The sequence below is a fragment of the Lagenorhynchus albirostris genome, chromosome 15 (genome assembly GCF_949774975.1).
Source record: "Lagenorhynchus albirostris chromosome 15, mLagAlb1.1, whole genome shotgun sequence".
Lineage (NCBI taxonomy): Eukaryota > Metazoa > Chordata > Mammalia > Artiodactyla > Delphinidae > Lagenorhynchus > Lagenorhynchus albirostris.
In genome coordinates this window covers 25,332,142-25,339,323 of record NC_083109.1, presented here as the reverse complement: position 1 = coordinate 25,339,323, position 7,182 = coordinate 25,332,142, and positions in this window count along the sequence as shown.

The following is a 7,182-nucleotide window of genomic DNA, read 5'->3' as shown; positions in this document are numbered from 1 at the left end:
GCGTGACGCTCCTGCCTCAGCGCCTTTGCACTTCTAGTTCCCTGCCTAGTACGCGTCACCCCAAGTTCTTCCGATAGCTGGCTCCTTCTCAACCTTCAGGTTTCAGCTGAAATGCCACCTCCTCAGAGAGGTCTTCCCAGATATCCCATCTAAAGTAGTACTGTCCACTCTGACTCATTACCCTCTTTTATTTTCTTCATAGAACTTTACACTCTTTGAAATTATTTATTTGCTACATGTTCATTGTCCACTGCCCCTACCAGACGGTAAATTCCATGAGGGCAGAAACCTTGTCTTATTTTCTGCTATAACTCCAGTACTTAGCACATGGCAGGTGCCCAACATAGGCTTGTTGAGCAATATAGTTCTGGGTTATCTCCCAGAACACTGAGGGGTGACATTTATGTACGACGTCACTGTGTGGAGTTGTTACTGGATAACAGTTACACACTGAGTGGTGGCTGTGATTTGTGAGGGTGTCGCCTGGTACACGGGCCATCTGGTATTTATCTGTGACATTATTGCCTGGGTCAGTGTCAGAGGATGTGGTCAGAGGTCAGTGAGGAGGAATTATGCTGGGCCTATTTTATCATTACAACTGGATTTTCTTTTTGGGGGGGTAATGGTGGACTAATCTATTCAGTTAATCTTCCCTCTGAAAATAGCAACTTTAGGTAAAATATAAGAATATCCTCTGAAAAACACTGAAATGCTTAAAAGCCTGGGGAATGCTCAGGCCAATTATTAGGTGAAAGCTGGTAACCAGATATTTAACAAGATTGGAATATTGGAGCACCAAAGCTACTTATGACATGAGGGCTTTTGCTAATATTGAACCTGTGGGTTTCAGTTCATCAACCACATAGGGCAAGAGGGAGAGAAGTGAAAGTCCAGGGCCTGTCCAAGGTGGGGAGTCTAATAGAAGAATCTCCTCACATTAGGCTGAGAGCCCAAGGGTCTCACCCTTGAGTTTAATGTGATATAAGCTGCACACTCCACACCACGAGCCCCAAGGGAGTTCAGAAAAGGTTGCCTTGATACTGAGCAGAACAGTTGAAGGAAAAGGAAAGGGGAATATTTTAAAGCCCTTCCTTAGGGAGTTGTGACCATTGATGAGTCCTTTTGTGCTCTAGGGAGTAGAGCCCAGTAGCCCAAGAATTCTCAAGCCATAAACTGGGAACCTAGTTTGAAGTAACAACTGGATTGCCCCTAGTTATCATTGGAAGTGACGGGAAGTGCCCCCAAACCTTTGACAAAAGCAAACGCAAAGTCTCTCTGAAGAGGGCACCTTTATCAATATCTTTGCCTTCAGGGAACCACCACAAATAATTTTTCAAGGTGAAACCAGCACACAGTCAGAGATAACTAGGAACCCAAGAAGGGTTCCTTCATGAAGAAAAAATAGATACAACAGATGGGAGAAACAGATAAACACAGACTTCAGGTACTGTAATTCACAGCCACAGGTTTTAAAAAATTGTGCATACAAGATTTAAAGTTAGGGCTTCCCTGGTGGCGCAGTGGTTGAGAGTCCGCTTGCCGATGCAGGGAACACGGGTTCGTGCCCCGGTCCAGGAAGATCCCACATGCCGCGGAGCGGCTGGGCCCGTGAGCCATGGCCGCTGAGCCTGCGCGTCCGGAGCCTGTGCTCTGCAACGGGAGAGGCCACAACAGTGAGAGGCCTGCGTACCACAAAAAAAAAAAAAAAAAAAAAAAAAGATTTAAAGTTAGAAAATAGCTACAGAAAACAGAAAATTATTTTTTTTTAAACATGGAAAATTTGAAAAGGAACCAAACAGAATTTCTTAGGAACATCACCTGATACTCCCATGAAGAATCAGTTACCAATCCCTGATACATGGCCCAGCATTAGGAAAGGGCGTTTGGAAACTATTTGGTTCAGCAAGTACTTCCTGAGTGCGCTCTTTTGCTAAGACCTTTCTCACAGATATTAAGAAATTTCTGCCCTCAGGGAGCCCGGGGTAAAGAGTCACCATATAGGAACACTTACCATTGCCTGGTGCACCCTCCCCACTTTTTTAAAATACTTTTTTGGCTGCACCTCACGGCATGTGGGATCTTAATTCCCTGACCAGGGATTGAACCCGCACCCCTGGCATTGGAAGCGTGGAGTCTTAACCACTGGACCGCCAGGGAAGTCCCCTGGTGACCCTTTTTTTTTTTTTTTTTTTTTTTTTTTGGTGACCCTTTTTAATGGTACATAACTCTGAGTTCCTCAGGGTTTGGCCTATTTCTTCACCTTTGCCCAGTGAAATTGAATTTATTTATTTAATGAGCACCTACAGATTATTAATTGTATGTCAGGAGTTGTTTCCTAAGTGTTTTACTAACCATTTCATTCTCATAGCAACCGTATGCGGTAGGTACTATAATTATGCCCACTTAACTGATGGGAACCAAGGCAGAGAAACAAAGTAACTTGCTTAAGATGATTTTGCTAATAAGTGATGGATCCCGGATTGGAATTCAGCCCCTTGCTCCAGAATCTTTGATCTTATCCACTGTATTTGTTTGCTAGGGCCTCCATAACAAAATACCATGAACTGGGTGGCTTAAACGACAGACATTTATTTTCTCACAATTCTGGAGGCTAGAAGTCCAAGATCAAGGTGTCTGTAGGTTTGGTTTCTTTTGAGGCATCTCTCCTTGGCTTGCAGATGCCTGCCTTCTCACTGTGTCCTCACATGGTCACCCCTCAGTCTCTGTGTACATCCAAATCCCCTCTTCTTTTAAGAACACCCGTCATATTGGATTAAGGCCCACCTATGTGCCCACACTTAACCTTAATTACCTCTTTAAAGGCCCTATCTCCAAACACAGTCTGAGTAGTAGGGATTAAGATATCAACATATGAATGGTGGGGGGCACAATTCATCCCATAACAACCACCACAATTTGCTGCCTCCTACCTATACCAACGAACCTAACAAGATGTCAGGGTCCAGCGTTGCTTTGTGTGTCCTTAGTTTCTTCCCCTTAAGGCTGGGAGTCTAGTTGAAGCTGCTCATGATTTCTTCTCTCACCGTGGAGAAGTTAACTTTTCTGGGGTGGCTGGTGCACTCACTGTGAATGGGAACACTGGGCGTTTCCCAGACTTTCCCTCTTCCCTGCTTGGCTCCACCCCTGGAATTGCCACATGCCTTACCGCAGGAGTCTCTAAACTATGATTGGATTAGGTTCAGTGCCAAGGTGCTGGCCCTAAGGGAATGTGACATAGGACTGATAGATTTTGGTGGAGGAAGAGATGGAGGTGAGTGGAAAGTTTGGAGCAGGGGGAAGCCTGACTGGAGAGCCTGCTGGAGGTAGGGTCTATGTCCCTGAAAGCTCATTCAGCTGTTCCATCCGTCAAGTAGTCAGTCGACAAGCATTTCCCAGGTTGCCTCTGTGCCAAGCTCTGATGGTGGCCTCCACCCAACCAGAATGGATGAGGCACTTCCGCTTAGAGGGCTCCCTATTGAGGGGGTAGAGAAAAGGGGAACTTCCAATGGCTGAAGACTATCACATGATAGGGGTAGGGGTGGGAGAACAGCATTTTAGTAAGACAGAACAGCATGTGCAAAGGCCTGAAGAGCAGATAAAAATCAACATGTGTATATGCACCTGGATGTATCAAAATACAACCCTGCCCTTCCTTGGACTTACGATGGGGTTACACCTGAATAAACCCATCGATGGCTGAAAATATCATTAAGTCAAAACACCTAACCTAATGAATATCACAGCTAAGTGTAGCCTACCTTAAACGTGCTCAGAACACTTATGTTAGTTTACAGTTGGGCAAAATCATCTAACACCAAGCCTATTTTATAATAACGTGTTGGATGTCTCATGTAATCTATTGAATACTGCACTGAAAGTGAAAAGCAGAATGGTTGTCTGGGAGCAGAATGGTTGTAAGTGTATTGGTTGTTCAGCCTTGTGACTGCACGGTTGACTGGGAGCTGTGGCTCGCTGCCGCTGCCCAGCATCATTACAGATAGTTAGCCTGGGAAAAGATCAAAATTCAAAGTTTTTCTACTGAATGCATATCACTGTCAAACCATTGTAAAGTTAAAAAATCGTAAGTTGAACCACTGCAGGTCAAGAACTGTCTGTACATGGAAAGCTTCCAAGGTCTGGATTAGTGGAATCTTTTAATCCATCATCCTCAGAATAAAACCCACACCCTCTGATACAGTGTCTAGTCCAGAGTAAGGGATGAATAAATACATAATAATAGACAACATATTGAAAGGGAGGGGAATAATGATTAGAGAATTTCTTGGAGGACATTTGATGCAGAACAGCTCGGGTATCCTATATGAAGACCAGGCCTCTTCACGGTTATATTTCTGCAAGACCAGTCATGTACTATGTAAAGTAAAAGCAGTAACCAATGTCAAAAAAAAGGATCATAAATTATTTTCTCTTTCTACTCAGGAAACTTTAATCAAAGCCCACATCTCTATACTTAATGTGAATATATCTGGATGTCAGCCCTTTAGTGGTTACAAAGTTTTCACAAGTAACCTAATGTAATTCTGAAAGACACATCATTTTGACTCATACTTAAATTTGTGAGAGTATTACAGCCAGAGAAATAAATTATACTTTAACCCTTAAAAAAAAAAAAAAACCCACACCCTCACAGCGGCCTTGTCTATCTCTCCAACCTCATCCTCCTGTACCCATACATGGCTTATTATCCTCAGTTGCCCCTTTACAGTCCGTGGCTTCCTTTCATTTCAGCCTCAGAGCCTTTGCACTTGCCCAAGATAATAAAGCTAATAAGCTCTGCCTTTTTGTTCCCTTTGGTCGATCTGATTCCATCTCATTTTTCAGGTCCGCCTCCTCAGAGAAGCCTTCCCTGACCTGCCTAAAGTAGCTTCCCCTCCTCCCAGAAAAAAATACTTAAAGTCATAGCACATGTCTCCTTTTTTTCCTTGCTTATAGCCCATCTCACTTGCTGGACTATGATTCCATGAAGGCAAGGATTTTTGTCTTTTCATTCATGGCTGCATCCCTAGCATCTAGAACAGTGTCTAGCCTACAATAGGTCCTCAATACCTATTTTTAAGTTAATTAAATGAATGTGAATGTATTAATATATTACTTGAATAATTTGAAAAACGTAAGAAAGTTATATTGAGAAACTCTTGCTGAGAAGACATGATGAGAATCTGTGGCCATTGGATCAATGGGGACGTTAAAAGAAGACAGGGAGGAGGGAAGCCTGACCTTACTCTTGCCAGAGAGGCAATGGGAAGGGGGGCTCGAAGTGGGCCCTGGGTCTCAAAGGTTCCCAGGAAAAGAGGTGGGACATGGAGTCTGGGAGAGGGGGTGGGTTCTCCTTGGGGGACATTTGCTCAGAGCTAGCTGTGCAAGCGGGGGGGAGAGTAGGAAAGGGAAGGGTGCTGGTGGCGGCGGGGAGTGGTGTTCAGAACAGGATGGGGGGCTCATGGTAGAAATGCACCTTTAGGCAGAGGGTCTTTGAGGCAATTTATCAGGAACAGTGGCTAGCAGTGTCCTACAACGACAGTGGAGCTTATTGGAACAGGTATACATTTTTTAATTTTAGGAGTTATATATGTAGTGAATATAAGAAAATGAAAACTGTGATTTTTGTGATGGTTGCTTTGGATGAGGCTAAAATAATTATTAAATAAAAAAACAATGAGAATGTTTAGAGTCAACGTGGTAGTCCAGTTGTAGGAGGATATGCCTATGCTCGTGGGAGAGATCATGATTGTTGGCACCTCCATGGTTCCCCTCTCCTTCCCGTGCACACCCCAACTCTTCCTTGTGGCCCAAATGTACTTCTTTGAAACTACATCACATCTTGAAATTACACAATTTTTTTTTTTTTTGCGGTATGTGGGCCTCTCACCGTTGTGGCCTCTCCCATTGCGGAGCACAGGCTCCGGACACGCAGGCCCAACGGCCATGGCTCACGGGCCCAGCCGCTCCGCGGCATGTGGGATACTCTCGGACCAGGGCACGAACCCGCGTCCCCTGCATCGGCAGGCGGACTCCCAACCACTGCGCCACCAGGGAAGCCTGAAATTACACAATTTTTAAGATTTAATGTCTGTGTGCTCCCCCTCACCCCTAACTCCACGAGAAAGGACCACTGTATTCCTGGCGCTATTATAGGACTTGGTACATAACAAGTCCTCAATGAGTGGCTGATGGAGCATAAAGGAAGATGGCAGAGGAGCCTGTGTGTGATGCAGGATCCAAATGAGGGGCAGGAGGACCCCTGAGAGACCTGAAAAGGCTTTCAGTGAGGCTGGGCTGGGGGTTGCTGAAGTGGGTATTGGGGGTTTATGTAACAGAAATGGGGTCCCCGAGAAGCAGGGATGAAGGTCTGTGGGAAGAGGAAATGGAGGCTCCTAAAGGGTGGAAATGGGGGCTTACATAACAGCCAAGGGGAATCTCTGAGATGATGGGGGATTAAGACCAGGCAGAGATGGGAGTCATATGAGAAGAGGCTGGTGGCTCCCAATAGGTAGAGATGGTGGTCACTGTGGGAGGGGGAATGAGAAGTTTATGACAAGCGATGGGAATCCATGCTGCACAGCTGGGGCAGGAGTCCTGTATCTGCTGGAGATGGGGGTCCTTGCGAACGAGTTGGGTGGTCCAGGTGAGATGGGAATGGGGGTTGGTGTTGCAAAGGCAGGGGTACTGTTGTTACCGAATCCAAGCTCGGTCTGCTCGCTGCACGACAGGCCAATGATCGGGAGACGAGGTGTTGAGGCAAGGAATAGCGATTTTATTCAGAAAGCTGGGTATCCAAGAAGATGGCGGACTAACTGTGGTGTGCTCCAAGGACAAAGAACAAGATAAATTAAAAGGGCCAATAGTGCCAGGACGGAGAGTTACAGGACTCCTATCACTCTGTCACAATGCGACCATGGCAATGTCCCAGAGCTCACCCAAGCCGCATGCCCTGTCCCTTTCCCATCCCATATAAGGAAAGACATTTGCCTCGTTTTTCTCCCGCTCAGCACACTGAAAGTATACATACTCTGTCCAGTCAGCAGATGACTTGCAGGTTCCCTGGCTATAAAAACAGACAGGCAACCCATGCTCATTGTCGACTTTCCCTGGCTATCAGGAAGTCAGCCCGCTGTTCTTGCAGCGACCCTTCTCTTTAAGAAACTCTACCTTCCTCACATTCTG